Below are 17028 nucleotides of genomic sequence, written 5' to 3'. Positions count from 1 at the left end.
GGGGAAAGCTGAGATGACATTTTCGTTTGTTAGCAAAGGGAGTGGGGAGTGGCATGTGAAAGAGGAAGTGATGGCCTGGTGATGGTTTGTAATCGTTTTGGAGGAGCTCTGCCTAGTAGAAAGTAAAAGGAGAAGCTTTGATCGCCCAACTTCTGGCTCGAACCCACGACCCTGAGATTAAGAGTCTCATGCTCTACCGACTGAGCTAGCCGGGCTTGCTTGCTTGAGCTGAAATGTCAAAAATTGCAAAATGGCGCCAGCCTCACCTTTGCCATCCGCACAGAAGAAGGCAATCTTGTATGGCCTGATTTGGCTGGCCACGTTTTTCAGCACCGAGCAACAGGGCAAGGCATTGGTGGTTCAGTGGTAGAATTCTCGCCTGCCACGCGGGAGGCCCAGGTTCGATTCCCGGCCAATGCAAATGCTAGGATTTTGGCACACCTCCACACTTTGCACTTCTCAAGCTTAAGACATCTCTGCAGGCCAGAAGCCATTTAAGGACATTTGCAAGAGTCACCGTGGCACTTGGCCACAGTGCTGGCTGACAGTCGAGAAGAGGGACCCTAGTACCCAGCAAACATGACTCTAAGACACACAAGTTAAAGCAGCCTTGGGACACTTGCGTGCCCAAAGGCCTTGCATGTCTTCTAGCAGTGCCAGTGACGTGCAGCATCTCTCCCTCTCCAGTACTCACCTATTAGGCTTCTTTTTAACTGTCTAGAAAAGCCTCGGAAATGCCAAGTCAGCAGCATCTGCTCATCTGGTGTTGTTTTACAACTTTTTGCCTTGTTGTCTTTGCACTCTACTCAGGGCCTTGCTCAAATTTGGAGCGTTCTCTCTAGGCCCTCATTCATTCTACTTTTGTCCTGAGTTTTCTCACAGTAGATGTTGAGATGTTGTGTCAGCTTACCTACAACTTGCTTTCCCAGCACCTAGCAATTAAGAAAACATACTAAAAGTACAGAAAAAAAAGTAGTAACAAACTTAAGTCAAATGAAAGCAACCACTTTTTTTGCTTGCCGGGACTGAAAGGCTTTTTGGTTTGTAACTTTTGTTGGGAAGTACCTCATCTAAAAACAAGTTAAGGGAAAGAGCAACTTCCTTTTTTTCAATCCTCTCAGCTAAATCTCTGGCCGTGTGCAGAGTGCCCTCCTCATACTGCTATGTGAGCACCTTTGGAGTGCAAAGCCTAATACACACCATACCAATGCCTGTCAGATAGATGGGTCGAACAGATGATTTCCGGCAGGTCCGATCTGATTTCCGATCGTTTTTCTGATGGATTTGCATAGTAGTGATCGGAAATCCGAACGGAAATCCGATCGTGTCTGTCGGAAAGGATCTATCGGCCCATCTATCTGATGGGGAATTGCATGGTGTGCACCAGGCATACGAGAATGAGTATCTTTCAGGTGGTTGTTCCTTGTCAAGTGATTGATTGTAAGTCTCTCCTTGACAAAAGGACTGGAGTAAAGCCAACGGAAATCTGGGAAAAGCAGATAAGAAAAGTAGTATAGGAAAGATGAGTAAGATTGTAAGAAGGAGTGTTTTTCTCTTTCTTGGGGTGGTGAAGCACTTTTGCTGAAAAGTTGTTAAAAGAGGTTGTGTGAGTAAAAGTGAAGGGGAAAGCTGAGATGACATTTTCGTTTGTTAGCAAAGGGAGTGGGGAGTGGCATGTGAAAGAGGAAGTGATGGCCTGGTGATGGTTTGTAATCGTTTTGGAGGAGCTCTGCCTAGTAGAAAGTAAAAGGAGAAGCTTTGATCGCCCAACGTGGGGCTCGAACCCACGACCCTGAGATTAAGAGTCTCATGCTCTACCGACTGAGCTAGCCGGGCTTGCTTGCTTGAGCTGAAATGTCAAAAATTGCAAAATGGCGCCAGCCTCACCTTTGCCATCCGCACAGAAGAAGGCAATCTTGTATGGCCTGATTTGGCTGGCCACGTTTTTCAGCACCGAGCAACAGGGCAAGGCATTGGTGGTTCAGTGGTAGAATTCTCACCTGCCACGCGGGAGGCCCGGGTTCGATTCCCGGCCAATGCAAATGCTAGGATTTTGGCACACCTCCACACTTTGCACTTCTCAAGCTTAAGACATCTCTGCAGGCCAGAAGCCATTTAAGGACATTTGCAAGAGTCACCGTGGCACTTGGCCACAGTGCTGGCTGACAGTCGAGAAGAGGGACCCTAGTACCCAGCAAACATGACTCTAAGACACACAAGTTAAAGCAGCCTTGGGACACTTGCGTGCCAAAAGGCCTTGCATGTCTTCTAGCAGTGCCAGTGACGTGCAGCATCTCTCCCTCTCCAGTACTCACCTATTAGGCTTCTTTTTAACTGTCTAGAAAAGCCTCGGAAATGCCAAGTCAGCAGCATCTGCTCATCTGGTGTTGTTTTACAACTTTTTGCCTTGTTGTCTTTGCACTCTACTCAGGGCCTTGCTCAACTTTGGAGCGTTCTCTCTAGGCCCTCATTCATTCTACTTTTGTCCTGAGTTTTCTCACAGTAGATGTTGAGATGTTGTGTCAGCTTACCTACAACTTGCTTTCCCAGCACCTAGCAATTAAGAAAACATACTAAAAGTACAGAAAAAAAAGTAGTAACAAACTTAAGTCAAATGAAAGCAACCACTTTTTTTGCTTGCCGGGACTGAAAGGCTTTTTGGTTTGTAACTTTTGTTGGGAAGTACCTCATCTAAAAACAAGTTAAGGGAAAGAGCAACTTCCTTTTTTTCAATCCTCTCAGCTAAATCTCAGGCCGTGTGCAGAGTGCCCTCCTCATACTGCTATGTGAGCACCTTTGGAGTGCAAAGCCTAATACACACCATACCAATGCCTGTCAGATAGATGGGTCGAACAGATGATTTCCGGCAGGTCCGATCTGATTTCCGATCGTTTTTCTGATGGATTTGCATAGTAGTGATCGGAAATCCGAACGGAAATCCGATCGTGTCTGTCGGAAAGGATCTATCGGCCCATCTATCTGATGGGGAATTGCATGGTGTGCACCAGGCATACGAGAATGAGTATCTTTCAGGTGGTTGTTCCTTGTCAAGTGATTGATTGTAAGTCTCTCCTTGACAAAAGGACTGGAGTAAAGCCAACGGAAATCTGGGAAAAGCAGATAAGAAAAGTAGTATAGGAAAGATGAGTAAGATTGTAAGAAGGAGTGTTTTTCTCTTTCTTGGGGTGGTGAAGCACTTTTGCTGAAAAGTTGTTAAAAGAGGTTGTGTGAGTAAAAGTGAAGGGGAAAGCTGAGATGACATTTTCGTTTGTTAGCAAAGGGAGTGGGGAGTGGCATGTGAAAGAGGAAGTGATGGCCTGGTGATGGTTTGTAATCGTTTTGGAGGAGCTCTGCCTAGTAGAAAGTAAAAGGAGAAGCTTTGATCGCCCAACTTCTGGCTCGAACCCACGACCCTGAGATTAAGAGTATCATGCTCTACCGACTGAGCTAGCCGGGCTTGCTTGCTTGAGCTGAAATGTCAAAAATTGCAAAATGGCGCCAGCCTCACCTTTGCCATCCGCACAGAAGAAGGCAATCTTGTATGGCCTGATTTGGCTGGCCACGTTTTTCAGCACCGAGCAACAGGGCAAGGCATTGGTGGTTCAGTGGTAGAATTCTCGCCTGCCACGCGGGAGGCCCAGGTTCGATTCCCGGCCAATGCAAATGCTAGGATTTTGGCACACCTCCACACTTTGCACTTCTCAAGCTTAAGACATCTCTGCAGGCCAGAAGCCATTTAAGGACATTTGCAAGAGTCACCGTGGCACTTGGCCACAGTGCTGGCTGACAGTCGAGAAGAGGGACCCTAGTACCCAGCAAACATGACTCTAAGACACACAAGTTAAAGCAGCCTTGGGACACTTGCGTGCCCAAAGGCCTTGCATGTCTTCTAGCAGTGCCAGTGACGTGCAGCATCTCTCCCTCTCCAGTACTCACCTATTAGGCTTCTTTTTAACTGTCTAGAAAAGCCTCGGAAATGCCAAGTCAGCAGCATCTGCTCATCTGGTGTTGTTTTACAACTTTTTGCCTTGTTGTCTTTGCACTCTACTCAGGGCCTTGCTCAAATTTGGAGCGTTCTCTCTAGGCCCTCATTCATTCTACTTTTGTCCTGAGTTTTCTCACAGTAGATGTTGAGATGTTGTGTCAGCTTACCTACAACTTGCTTTCCCAGCACCTAGCAATTAAGAAAACATACTAAAAGTACAGAAAAAAAAGTAGTAACAAACTTAAGTCAAATGAAAGCAACCACTTTTTTTGCTTGCCGGGACTGAAAGGCTTTTTGGTTTGTAACTTTTGTTGGGAAGTACCTCATCTAAAAACAAGTTAAGGGAAAGAGCAACTTCCTTTTTTTCAATCCTCTCAGCTAAATCTCTGGCCGTGTGCAGAGTGCCCTCCTCATACTGCTATGTGAGCACCTTTGGAGTGCAAAGCCTAATACACACCATACCAATGCCTGTCAGATAGATGGGTCGAACAGATGATTTCCGGCAGGTCCGATCTGATTTCCGATCGTTTTTCTGATGGATTTGCATAGTAGTGATCGGAAATCCGAACGGAAATCCGATCGTGTCTGTCGGAAAGGATCTATCGGCCCATCTATCTGATGGGGAATTGCATGGTGTGCACCAGGCATACGAGAATGAGTATCTTTCAGGTGGTTGTTCCTTGTCAAGTGATTGATTGTAAGTCTCTCCTTGACAAAAGGACTGGAGTAAAGCCAACGGAAATCTGGGAAAAGCAGATAAGAAAAGTAGTATAGGAAAGATGAGTAAGATTGTAAGAAGGAGTGTTTTTCTCTTTCTTGGGGTGGTGAAGCACTTTTGCTGAAAAGTTGTTAAAAGAGGTTGTGTGAGTAAAAGTGAAGGGGAAAGCTGAGATGACATTTTCGTTTGTTAGCAAAGGGAGTGGGGAGTGGCATGTGAAAGAGGAAGTGATGGCCTGGTGATGGTTTGTAATCGTTTTGGAGGAGCTCTGCCTAGTAGAAAGTAAAAGGAGAAGCTTTGATCGCCCAACGTGGGGCTCGAACCCACGACCCTGAGATTAAGAGTCTCATGCTCTACCGACTGAGCTAGCCGGGCTTGCTTGCTTGAGCTGAAATGTCAAAAATTGCAAAATGGCGCCAGCCTCACCTTTGCCATCCGCACAGAAGAAGGCAATCTTGTATGGCCTGATTTGGCTGGCCACGTTTTTCAGCACCAAGCAACAGGGCAAGGCATTGGTGGTTCAGTGGTAGAATTCTCGCCTGCCACGCGGGAGGCCCGGGTTCGATTCCCGGCCAATGCAAATGCTAGGATTTTGGCACACCTCCACACTTTGCACTTCTCAAGCTTAAGACATCTCTGCAGGCCAGAAGCCATTTAAGGACATTTGCAAGAGTCACCGTGGCACTTGGCCACAGTGCTGGCTGACAGTCGAGAAGAGGGACCCTAGTACCCAGCAAACATGACTCTAAGACACACAAGTTAAAGCAGCCTTGGGACACTTGCGTGCCCAAAGGCCTTGCATGTCTTCTAGCAGTGCCAGTGACGTGCAGCATCTCTCCCTCTCCAGTACTCACCTATTAGGCTTCTTTTTAACTGTCTAGAAAAGCCTCGGAAATGCCAAGTCAGCAGCATCTGCTCATCTGGTGTTGTTTTACAACTTTTTGCCTTGTTGTCTTTGCACTCTACTCAGGGCCTTGCTCAAATTTGGAGCGTTCTCTCTAGGCCCTCATTCATTCTACTTTTGTCCTGAGTTTTCTCACAGTAGATGTTGAGATGTTGTGTCAGCTTACCTACAACTTGCTTTCCCAGCACCTAGCAATTAAGAAAACATACTAAAAGTACAGAAAAAAAAGTAGTAACAAACTTAAGTCAAATGAAAGCAACCACTTTTTTTGCTTGCCGGGACTGAAAGGCTTTTTGGTTTGTAACTTTTGTTGGGAAGTACCTCATCTAAAAACAAGTTAAGGGAAAGAGCAACTTCCTTTTTTTCAATCCTCTCAGCTAAATCTCAGGCCGTGTGCAGAGTGCCCTCCTCATACTGCTATGTGAGCACCTTTGGAGTGCAAAGCCTAATACACACCATACCAATGCCTGTCAGATAGATGGGTCGAACAGATGATTTCCGGCAGGTCCGATCTGATTTCCGATCGTTTTTCTGATGGATTTGCATAGTAGTGATCGGAAATCCGAACGGAAATCCGATCGTGTCTGTCGGAAAGGATCTATCGGCCCATCTATCTGATGGGGAATTGCATGGTGTGCACCAGGCATACGAGAATGAGTATCTTTCAGGTGGTTGTTCCTTGTCAAGTGATTGATTGTAAGTCTCTCCTTGACAAAAGGACTGGAGTAAAGCCAACGGAAATCTGGGAAAAGCAGATAAGAAAAGTAGTATAGGAAAGATGAGTAAGATTGTAAGAAGGAGTGTTTTTCTCTTTCTTGGGGTGGTGAAGCACTTTTGCTGAAAAGTTGTTAAAAGAGGTTGTGTGAGTAAAAGTGAAGGGGAAAGCTGAGATGACATTTTCGTTTGTTAGCAAAGGGAGTGGGGAGTGGCATGTGAAAGAGGAAGTGATGGCCTGGTGATGGTTTGTAATCGTTTTGGAGGAGCTCTGCCTAGCAGAAAGTAAAAGGAGAAGCTTTGATCGCCCAATGTGGGGCTCGAACCCACGACCCTGAGATTAAGAGTCTCATGCTCTACCGACTGAGCTAGCCAGGCTTGCTTGCTTGAGCTGAAATGTCAAAAATTGCAAAATGGCGCCAGCCTCACCTTTGCCATCCGCACAGAAGAAGGCAATCTTGTATGGCCTGATTTGGCTGGCCACGTTTTTCAGCACCGAGCAACAGGGCAAGGCATTGGTGGTTCAGTGGTAGAATTCTCACCTGCCACGCGGGAGGCCCGGGTTTGATTCCCGGCCAATGCAAATGCTAGGATTTTGGCACACCTCCACACTTTGCACTTCTCAAGCTTAAGACATCTCTGCAGGCCAGAAGCCATTTAAGGACATTTGCAAGAGTCACCGTGGCACTTGGCCACAGTGCTGGCTGACAGTCGAGAAGAGGGACCCTAGTACCCAGCAAACATGACTCTAAGACACACAAGTTAAAGCAGCCTTGGGACACTTGCGTGCCCAAAGGCCTTGCATGTCTTCTAGCAGTGCCAGTGACGTGCAGCATCTCTCCCTCTCCAGTACTCACCTATTAGGCTTCTTTTTAACTGTCTAGAAAAGCCTCGGAAATGCCAAGTCAGCAGCATCTGCTCATCTGGTGTTGTTTTACAACTTTTTGCCTTGTTGTCTTTGCACTCTACTCAGGGCCTTGCTCAACTTTGGAGCGTTCTCTCTAGGCCCTCATTCATTCTACTTTTGTCCTGAGTTTTCTCACAGTAGATGTTGAGATGTTGTGTCAGCTTACCTACAACTTGCTTTCCCAGCACCTAGCAATTAAGAAAACATACTAAAAGTACAGAAAAAAAAGTAGTAACAAACTTAAGTCAAATGAAAGCAACCACTTTTTTTGCTTGCCGGGACTGAAAGGCTTTTTGGTTTGTAACTTTTGTTGGGAAGTACCTCATCTAAAAACAAGTTAAGGGAAAGAGCAACTTCCTTTTTTTCAATCCTCTCAGCTAAATCTCAGGCCGTGTGCAGAGTGCCCTCCTCATACTGCTATGTGAGCACCTTTGGAGTGCAAAGCCTAATACACACCATACCAATGCCTGTCAGATAGATGGGTCGAACAGATGATTTCCGGCAGGTCCGATCTGATTTCCGATCGTTTTTCTGATGGATTTGCATAGTAGTGATCGGAAATCTGAACGGAAATCCGATCGTGTCTGTCGGAAAGGATCTATCGGCCCATCTATCTGATGGGGAATTGCATGGTGTGCACCAGGCATATGAGAATGAGTATCTTTCAGGTGGTTGTTCCTTGTCAAGTGATTGATTGTAAGTCTCTCCTTGACAAAAGGACTGGAGTAAAGCCAACGGAAATCTGGGAAAAGCAGATAAGAAAAGTAGTATAGGAAAGATGAGTAAGATTGTAAGAAGGAGTGTTTTTCTCTTTCTTGGGGTGGTGAAGCACTTTTGCTGAAAAGTTGTTAAAAGAGGTTGTGTGAGTAAAAGTGAAGGGGAAAGCTGAGATGACATTTTCGTTTGTTAGCAAAGGGAGTGGGGAGTGGCATGTGAAAGAGGAAGTGATGGCCTGGTGATGGTTTGTAATCGTTTTGGAGGAGCTCTGCCTAGTAGAAAGTAAAAGGAGAAGCTTTGATCGCCCAACTTCTGGCTCGAACCCACGACCCTGAGATTAAGAGTCTCATGCTCTACCGACTGAGCTAGCCGGGCTTGCTTGCTTGAGCTGAAATGTCAAAAATTGCAAAATGGCGCCAGCCTCACCTTTGCCATCCGCACAGAAGAAGGCAATCTTGTATGGCCTGATTTGGCTGGCCACGTTTTTCAGCACCGAGCAACAGGGCAAGGCATTGGTGGTTCAGTGGTAGAATTCTCGCCTGCCACGCGGGAGGCCCAGGTTCGATTCCCGGCCAATGCAAATGCTAGGATTTTGGCACACCTCCACACTTTGCACTTCTCAAGCTTAAGACATCTCTGCAGGCCAGAAGCCATTTAAGGACATTTGCAAGAGTCACCGTGGCACTTGGCCACAGTGCTGGCTGACAGTCGAGAAGAGGGACCCTAGTACCCAGCAAACATGACTCTAAGACACACAAGTTAAAGCAGCCTTGGGACACTTGCGTGCCCAAAGGCCTTGCATGTCTTCTAGCAGTGCCAGTGACGTGCAGCATCTCTCCCTCTCCAGTACTCACCTATTAGGCTTCTTTTTAACTGTCTAGAAAAGCCTCGGAAATGCCAAGTCAGCAGCATCTGCTCATCTGGTGTTGTTTTACAACTTTTGCCTTGTTGTCTTTGCACTCTACTCAGGGCCTTGCTCAAATTTGGAGCGTTCTCTCTAGGCCCTCATTCATTCTACTTTTGTCCTGAGTTTTCTCACAGTAGATGTTGAGATGTTGTGTCAGCTTACCTACAACTTGCTTTCCCAGCACCTAGCAATTAAGAAAACATACTAAAAGTACAGAAAAAAAAGTAGTAACAAACTTAAGTCAAATGAAAGCAACCACTTTTTTTGCTTGCCGGGACTGAAAGGCTTTTTGGTTTGTAACTTTTGTTGGGAAGTACCTCATCTAAAAACAAGTTAAGGGAAAGAGCAACTTCCTTTTTTTCAATCCTCTCAGCTAAATCTCAGGCCGTGTGCAGAGTGCCCTCCTCATACTGCTATGTGAGCACCTTTGGAGTGCAAAGCCTAATACACACCATACCAATGCCTGTCAGATAGATGGGTCGAACAGATAATTTCCGGCAGGTCCGATCTGATTTCCGATCGTTTTTCTGATGGATTTGCATAGTAGTGATCGGAAATCCGAACGGAAATCCGATCGTGTCTGTCGGAAAAGATCTATCGGCCCATCTATCTGATGGGGAATTGCATGGTGTGCACCAGGCATACGAGAATGAGTATCTTTCAGGTGGTTGTTCCTTGTCAAGTGATTGATTGTAAGTCTCTCCTTGACAAAAGGACTGGAGTAAAGCCAACGGAAATCTGGGAAAAGCAGATAAGAAAAGTAGTATAGGAAAGATGAGTAAGATTGTAAGAAGGAGTGTTTTTTCTCTTTCTTGGGGTGGTGAAGCACTTTTGCTGAAAAGTTGTTAAAAGAGGTTGTGTGAGTAAAAGTGAAGGGGAAAGCTGAGATGACATTTTCGTTTGTTAGCAAAGGGAGTGGGGAGTGGCATGTGAAAGAGGAAGTGATGGCCTGGTGATGGTTTGTAATCGTTTTGGAGGAGCCCTGCCTAGTAGAAAGTAAAAGGAGAAGCTTTGATCGCCCAACATGGGGCTCGAACCCACGACCCTGAGATTAAGAGTCTCATGCTCTACCGACTGAGCTAGCCAGGCTTGCTTGCTTGAGCTGAAATGTCAAAAATTGCAAAATGGCGCCAGCCTCACCTTTGCCATCCGCACAGAAGAAGGCAATCTTGTATGGCCTGATTTGGCTGGCCACGTTTTTCAGCACCGAGCAACAGGGCAAGGCATTGGTGGTTCAGTGGTAGAATTCTCGCCTGCCACGCTGGAGACCCGGGTTCGATTCCCGGCCAATGCAAATGCTAGGATTTTGGCACACCTCCACACTTTGCACTTCTCAAGCTTAAGACATCTCTGCAGGCCAGAAGCCATTTAAGGACATTTGCAAGAGTCACCGTGGCACTTGGCCACAGTGCTGGCTGACAGTCGAGAAGAGGGACCCTAGTACCCAGCAAACATGACTCTAAGACACACAAGTTAAAGCAGCCTTGGGACACTTGCGTGCCCAAAGGCCTTGCATGTCTTCTAGCAGTGCCAGTGACGTGCAGAATCTCTCCCTCTCCAGTACTCACCTATTAGGCTTCTTTTTAACTGTCTAGAAAAGCCTCGGAAATGCCAAGTCAGCAGCATCTGCTCATCTGGTGTTGTTTTACAACTTTTTGCCTTGTTGTCTTTGCACTCTACTCAGGGCCTTGCTCAAATTTGGAGCGTTCTCTCTAGGCCCTCATTCATTCTACTTTTGTCCTGAGTTTTCTCACAGTAGATGTTGAGATGTTGTGTCAGCTTACCTACAACTTGCTTTCCCAGCACCTAGCAATTAAGAAAACATACTAAAAGTACAGAAAAAAAAGTAGTAACAAACTTAAGTCAAATGAAAGCAACCACTTTTTTTGCTTGCCGGGACTGAAAGGCTTTTTGGTTTGTAACTTTTGTTGGGAAGTACCTCATCTAAAAACAAGTTAAGGGAAAGAGCAACTTCCTTTTTTTCAATCCTCTCAGCTAAATCTCAGGCCGTGTGCAGAGTGCCCTCCTCATACTGCTATGTGAGCACCTTTGGAGTGCAAAGCCTAATACACACCATACCAATGCCTGTCAGATAGATGGGTCGAACAGATGATTTCCGGCAGGTCCGATCTGATTTCCGATCGTTTTTCTGATGGATTTGCATAGTAGTGATCGGAAATCCGAACGGAAATCCGATCGTGTCTGTCGGAAAGGATCTATCGGCCCATCTATCTGATGGGGAATTGCATGGTGTGCACCAGGCATACGAGAATGAGTATCTTTCAGGTGGTTGTTCCTTGTCAAGTGATTGATTGTAAGTCTCTCCTTGACAAAAGGACTGGAGTAAAGCCAACGGAAATCTGGGAAAAGCAAATAAGAAAAGTAGTATAGGAAAGATGAGTAAGATTGTAAGAAGGAGTGTTTTTCTCTTTCTTGGGGTGGTGAAGCACTTTTGCTGAAAAGTTGTTAAAAGAGGTTGTGTGAGTAAAAGTGAAGGGGAAAGCTGAGATGACATTTTCGTTTGTTAGCAAAGGGAGTGGGGAGTGGCATGTGAAAGAGGAAGTGATGGCCTGGTGATGGTTTGTAATCGTTTTGGAGGAGCTCTGCCTAGTAGAAAGTAAAAGGAGAAGCTTTGATCGCCCAACGTGGGGCTCGAACCCACAACCCTGAGATTAAGAGTCTCATGCTCTACCGACTGAGCTAGCCGGGCTTGCTTGCTTGAGCTGAAATGTCAAAAATTGCAAAATGGCGCCAGCCTCACCTTTGCCATCCGCACAGAAGAAGGCAATCTTGTATGGCCTGATTTGGCTGGCCACGTTTTTCAGCACCGAGCAACAGGGCAAGGCATTGGTGGTTCAGTGGTAGAATTCTCGCCTGCCACGCTGGAGACCCGGGTTCGATTCCCGGCCAATGCAAATGCTAGGATTTTGGCACACCTCCACACTTTGCACTTCTCAAGCTTAAGACATCTCTGCAGGCCAGAAGCCATTTAAGGACATTTGCAAGAGTCACCGTGGCACTTGGCCACAGTGCTGGCTGACAGTCGAGAAGAGGGACCCTAGTACCCAGCAAACATGACTCTAAGACACACAAGTTAAAGCAGCCTTGGGACACTTGCGTGCCCAAAGGCCTTGCATGTCTTCTAGCAGTGCCAGTGACGTGCAGCATCTCTCCCTCTCCAGTACTCACCTATTAGGCTTCTTTTTAACTGTCTAGAAAAGCCTCGGAAATGCCAAGTCAGCAGCATCTGCTCATCTGGTGTTGTTTTACAACTTTTGCCTTGTTGTCTTTGCACTCTACTCAGGGCCTTGCTCAAATTTGGAGCGTTCTCTCTAGGCCCTCATTCATTCTACTTTTGTCCTGAGTTTTCTCACAGTAGATGTTGAGATGTTGTGTCAGCTTACCTACAACTTGCTTTCCCAGCACCTAGCAATTAAGAAAACATACTAAAAGTACAGAAAAAAAAGTAGTAACAAACTTAAGTCAAATGAAAGCAACCACTTTTTTTGCTTGCCGGGACTGAAAGGCTTTTTGGTTTGTAACTTTTGTTGGGAGGTACCTCATCTAAAAACAAGTTAAGGGAAAGAGCAACTTCCTTTTTTTCAATCCTCTCAGCTAAATCTCAGGCCGTGTGCAGAGTGCCCTCCTCATACTGCTATGTGAGCACCTTTGGAGTGCAAAGCCTAATACACACCATACCAATGCCTGTCAGATAGATGGGTCGAACAGATAATTTCCGGCAGGTCCGATCTGATTTCCGATCGTTTTTCTGATGGATTTGCATAGTAGTGATCGGAAATCCGAACGGAAATCCGATCGTGTCTGTCGGAAAAGATCTATCGGCCCATCTATCTGATGGGGAATTGCATGGTGTGCACCAGGCATACGAGAATGAGTATCTTTCAGGTGGTTGTTCCTTGTCAAGTGATTGATTGTAAGTCTCTCCTTGACAAAAGGACTGGAGTAAAGCCAACGGAAATCTGGGAAAAGCAGATAAGAAAAGTAGTATAGGAAAGATGAGTAAGATTGTAAGAAGGAGTGTTTTTTCTCTTTCTTGGGGTGGTGAAGCACTTTTGCTGAAAAGTTGTTAAAAGAGGTTGTGTGAGTAAAAGTGAAGGGGAAAGCTGAGATGACATTTTCGTTTGTTAGCAAAGGGAGTGGGGAGTGGCATGTGAAAGAGGAAGTGATGGCCTGGTGATGGTTTGTAATCGTTTTGGAGGAGCCCTGCCTAGTAGAAAGTAAAAGGAGAAGCTTTGATCGCCCAACATGGGGCTCGAACCCACGACCCTGAGATTAAGAGTCTCATGCTCTACCGACTGAGCTAGCCAGGCTTGCTTGCTTGAGCTGAAATGTCAAAAATTGCAAAATGGCGCCAGCCTCACCTTTGCCATCCGCACAGAAGAAGGCAATCTTGTATGGCCTGATTTGGCTGGCCACGTTTTTCAGCACCGAGCAACAGGGCAAGGCATTGGTGGTTCAGTGGTAGAATTCTCGCCTGCCACGCTGGAGACCCGGGTTCGATTCCCGGCCAATGCAAATGCTAGGATTTTGGCACACCTCCACACTTTGCACTTCTCAAGCTTAAGACATCTCTGCAGGCCAGAAGCCATTTAAGGACATTTGCAAGAGTCACCGTGGCACTTGGCCACAGTGCTGGCTGACAGTCGAGAAGAGGGACCCTAGTACCCAGCAAACATGACTCTAAGACACACAAGTTAAAGCAGCCTTGGGACACTTGCGTGCCCAAAGGCCTTGCATGTCTTCTAGCAGTGCCAGTGACGTGCAGAATCTCTCCCTCTCCAGTACTCACCTATTAGGCTTCTTTTTAACTGTCTAGAAAAGCCTCGGAAATGCCAAGTCAGCAGCATCTGCTCATCTGGTGTTGTTTTACAACTTTTTGCCTTGTTGTCTTTGCACTCTACTCAGGGCCTTGCTCAAATTTGGAGCGTTCTCTCTAGGCCCTCATTCATTCTACTTTTGTCCTGAGTTTTCTCACAGTAGATGTTGAGATGTTGTGTCAGCTTACCTACAACTTGCTTTCCCAGCACCTAGCAATTAAGAAAACATACTAAAAGTACAGAAAAAAAAGTAGTAACAAACTTAAGTCAAATGAAAGCAACCACTTTTTTTGCTTGCCGGGACTGAAAGGCTTTTTGGTTTGTAACTTTTGTTGGGAAGTACCTCATCTAAAAACAAGTTAAGGGAAAGAGCAACTTCCTTTTTTTCAATCCTCTCAGCTAAATCTCAGGCCGTGTGCAGAGTGCCCTCCTCATACTGCTATGTGAGCACCTTTGGAGTGCAAAGCCTAATACACACCATACCAATGCCTGTCAGATAGATGGGTCGAACAGATGATTTCCGGCAGGTCCGATCTGATTTCCGATCGTTTTTCTGATGGATTTGCATAGTAGTGATCGGAAATCCGAACGGAAATCCGATCGTGTCTGTCGGAAAGGATCTATCGGCCCATCTATCTGATGGGGAATTGCATGGTGTGCACCAGGCATACGAGAATGAGTATCTTTCAGGTGGTTGTTCCTTGTCAAGTGATTGATTGTAAGTCTCTCCTTGACAAAAGGACTGGAGTAAAGCCAACGGAAATCTGGGAAAAGCAAATAAGAAAAGTAGTATAGGAAAGATGAGTAAGATTGTAAGAAGGAGTGTTTTTCTCTTTCTTGGGGTGGTGAAGCACTTTTGCTGAAAAGTTGTTAAAAGAGGTTGTGTGAGTAAAAGTGAAGGGGAAAGCTGAGATGACATTTTCGTTTGTTAGCAAAGGGAGTGGGGAGTGGCATGTGAAAGAGGAAGTGATGGCCTGGTGATGGTTTGTAATCGTTTTGGAGGAGCTCTGCCTAGTAGAAAGTAAAAGGAGAAGCTTTGATCGCCCAACGTGGGGCTCGAACCCACAACCCTGAGATTAAGAGTCTCATGCTCTACCGACTGAGCTAGCCGGGCTTGCTTGCTTGAGCTGAAATGTCAAAAATTGCAAAATGGCGCCAGCCTCACCTTTGCCATCCGCACAGAAGAAGGCAATCTTGTATGGCCTGATTTGGCTGGCCACGTTTTTCAGCACCGAGCAACAGGGCAAGGCATTGGTGGTTCAGTGGTAGAATTCTCGCCTGCCACGCGGGAGGCCCGGGTTCGATTCCCGGCCAATGCAAATGCTAGGATTTTGGCACACCTCCACACTTTGCACTTCTCAAGCTTAAGACATCTCTGCAGGCCAGAAGCCATTTAAGGACATTTGCAAGAGTCACCGTGGCACTTGGCCACAGTGCTGGCTGACAGTCGAGAAGAGGGACCCTAGTACCCAGCAAACATGACTCTAAGACACACAAGTTAAAGCAGCCTTGGGACACTTGCGTGCCCAAAGGCCTTGCATGTCTTCTAGCAGTGCCAGTGACGTGCAGCATCTCTCCCTCTCCAGTACTCACCTATTAGGCTTCTTTTTAACTGTCTAGAAAAGCCTCGGAAATGCCAAGTCAGCAGCATCTGCTCATCTGGTGTTGTTTTACAACTTTTTGCCTTGTTGTCTTTGCACTCTACTCAGGGCCTTGCTCAAATTTGGAGCGTTCTCTCTAGGCCCTCATTCATTCTACTTTTGTCCTGAGTTTTCTCACAGTAGATGTTGAGATGTTGTGTCAGCTTACCTACAACTTGCTTTCCCAGCACCTAGCAATTAAGAAAACATACTAAAAGTACAGAAAAAAAAGTAGTAACAAACTTAAGTCAAATGAAAGCAACCACTTTTTTTGCTTGCCGGGACTGAAAGGCTTTTTGGTTTGTAACTTTTGTTGGGAAGTACCTCATCTAAAAACAAGTTAAGGGAAAGAGCAACTTCCTTTTTTTCAATCCTCTCAGCTAAATCTCAGGCCGTGTGCAGAGTGCCCTCCTCATACTGCTATGTGAGCACCTTTGGAGTGCAAAGCCTAATACACACCATACCAATGCCTGTCAGATAGATGGGTCGAACAGATGATTTCCGGCAGGTCCGATCTGATTTCCGATCGTTTTTCTGATGGATTTGCATAGTAGTGATCGGAAATCCGAACGGAAATCCGATCGTGTCTGTCGGAAAAGATCTATCGGCCCATCTATCTGATGGGGAATTGCATGGTGTGCACCAGGCATACGAGAATGAGTATCTTTCAGGTGGTTGTTCCTTGTCAAGTGATTGATTGTAAGTCTCTCCTTGACAAAAGGACTGGAGTAAAGCCAACGGAAATCTGGGAAAAGCAGATAAGAAAAGTAGTATAGGAAAGATGAGTAAGATTGTAAGAAGGAGTGTTTTTCTCTTTCTTGGGGTGGTGAAGCACTTTTGCTGAAAAGTTGTTAAAAGAGGTTGTGTGAGTAAAAGTGAAGGGGAAAGCTGAGATGACATTTTCGTTTGTTAGCAAAGGGAGTGGGGAGTGGCATGTGAAAGAGGAAGTGATGGCCTGGTGATGGTTTGTAATCGTTTTGGAGGAGCTCTGCCTAGTAGAAAGTAAAAGGAGAAGCTTTGATCGCCCAACGTGGGGCTCGAACCCACGACCCTGAGATTAAGAGTCTCATGCTCTACCGACTGAGCTAGCCGGGCTTGCTTGCTTGAGCTGAAATGTCAAAAATTGCAAAATGGCGCCAGCCTCACCTTTGCCATCCGCACAGAAGAAGGCAATCTTGTATGGCCTGATTTGGCTGGCCACGTTTTTCAGCACCGAGCAACAGGGCAAGGCATTGGTGGTTCAGTGGTAGAATTCTCGCCTGCCACGCGGGAGGCCCGGGTTCGATTCCCGGCCAATGCAAATGCTAGGGTTTTGGCACACCTCCACACTTTGCACTTCTCAAGCTTAAGACATCTCTGCAGGCCAGAAGCCATTTAAGGACATTTGCAAGAGTCACCGTGGCACTTGGCCACAGTGCTGGCTGACAGTCGAGAAGAGGGACCCTAGTACCCAGCAAACATGACTCTAAGACACACAAGTTAAAGCAGCCTTGGGACACTTGCGTGCCCAAAGGCCTTGCATGTCTTCTAGCAGTGCCAGTGACGTGCAGCATCTCTCCCTCTCCAGTACTCACCTATTAGGCTTCTTTTTAACTGTCTAGAAAAGCCTCGGAAATGCCAAGTCAGCAGCATCTGCTCATCTGGTGTTGTTTTACAACTTTTTGCCTTGTTGTCTTTGCACTCTACTCAGGGCCTTGC

General features: G+C 46.2%; 8 non-coding genes across 8 annotated transcripts; 3 read left to right on the top strand and 5 right to left on the bottom strand.

Moving 5' to 3' along the window:
• Positions 1-1763: 1763 nt before the first annotated feature.
• TRNAK-CUU (transfer RNA lysine (anticodon CUU)) lies at positions 1764-1836 on the bottom strand. Its single transcript has one exon. It is a non-coding gene; the product is annotated as a tRNA-Lys (tRNA).
• Positions 1837-5005: 3169 nt separating this feature from the next.
• TRNAK-CUU (transfer RNA lysine (anticodon CUU)) lies at positions 5006-5078 on the bottom strand. Its single transcript has one exon. It is a non-coding gene; the product is annotated as a tRNA-Lys (tRNA).
• Positions 5079-5212: 134 nt separating this feature from the next.
• TRNAG-GCC (transfer RNA glycine (anticodon GCC)) lies at positions 5213-5283 on the top strand. Its single transcript has one exon. It is a non-coding gene; the product is annotated as a tRNA-Gly (tRNA).
• Positions 5284-11489: 6206 nt separating this feature from the next.
• TRNAK-CUU (transfer RNA lysine (anticodon CUU)) lies at positions 11490-11562 on the bottom strand. The gene has a single exon. It is a non-coding gene; the product is annotated as a tRNA-Lys (tRNA).
• A 3169-nt stretch (positions 11563-14731) lies between these two features.
• Positions 14732-14804, bottom strand: TRNAK-CUU (transfer RNA lysine (anticodon CUU)). The gene has a single exon. It is a non-coding gene; the product is annotated as a tRNA-Lys (tRNA).
• A 134-nt stretch (positions 14805-14938) lies between these two features.
• TRNAG-GCC (transfer RNA glycine (anticodon GCC)) lies at positions 14939-15009 on the top strand. The gene has a single exon. It is a non-coding gene; the product is annotated as a tRNA-Gly (tRNA).
• A 1343-nt stretch (positions 15010-16352) lies between these two features.
• On the bottom strand, positions 16353-16425 carry TRNAK-CUU (transfer RNA lysine (anticodon CUU)). The gene has a single exon. It is a non-coding gene; the product is annotated as a tRNA-Lys (tRNA).
• Positions 16426-16559: 134 nt separating this feature from the next.
• On the top strand, positions 16560-16630 carry TRNAG-GCC (transfer RNA glycine (anticodon GCC)). The gene has a single exon. It is a non-coding gene; the product is annotated as a tRNA-Gly (tRNA).
• Positions 16631-17028: the final 398 nt, after the last annotated feature.

Source organism: Hyperolius riggenbachi, chromosome 4 (genome assembly GCF_040937935.1).
Source record: "Hyperolius riggenbachi isolate aHypRig1 chromosome 4, aHypRig1.pri, whole genome shotgun sequence".
NCBI classification, from domain to species: domain Eukaryota; kingdom Metazoa; phylum Chordata; class Amphibia; order Anura; family Hyperoliidae; genus Hyperolius; species Hyperolius riggenbachi.
Note: the sequence above shows the minus strand (reverse complement) of the source record. Positions and strands in the feature narration are given on the sequence as shown.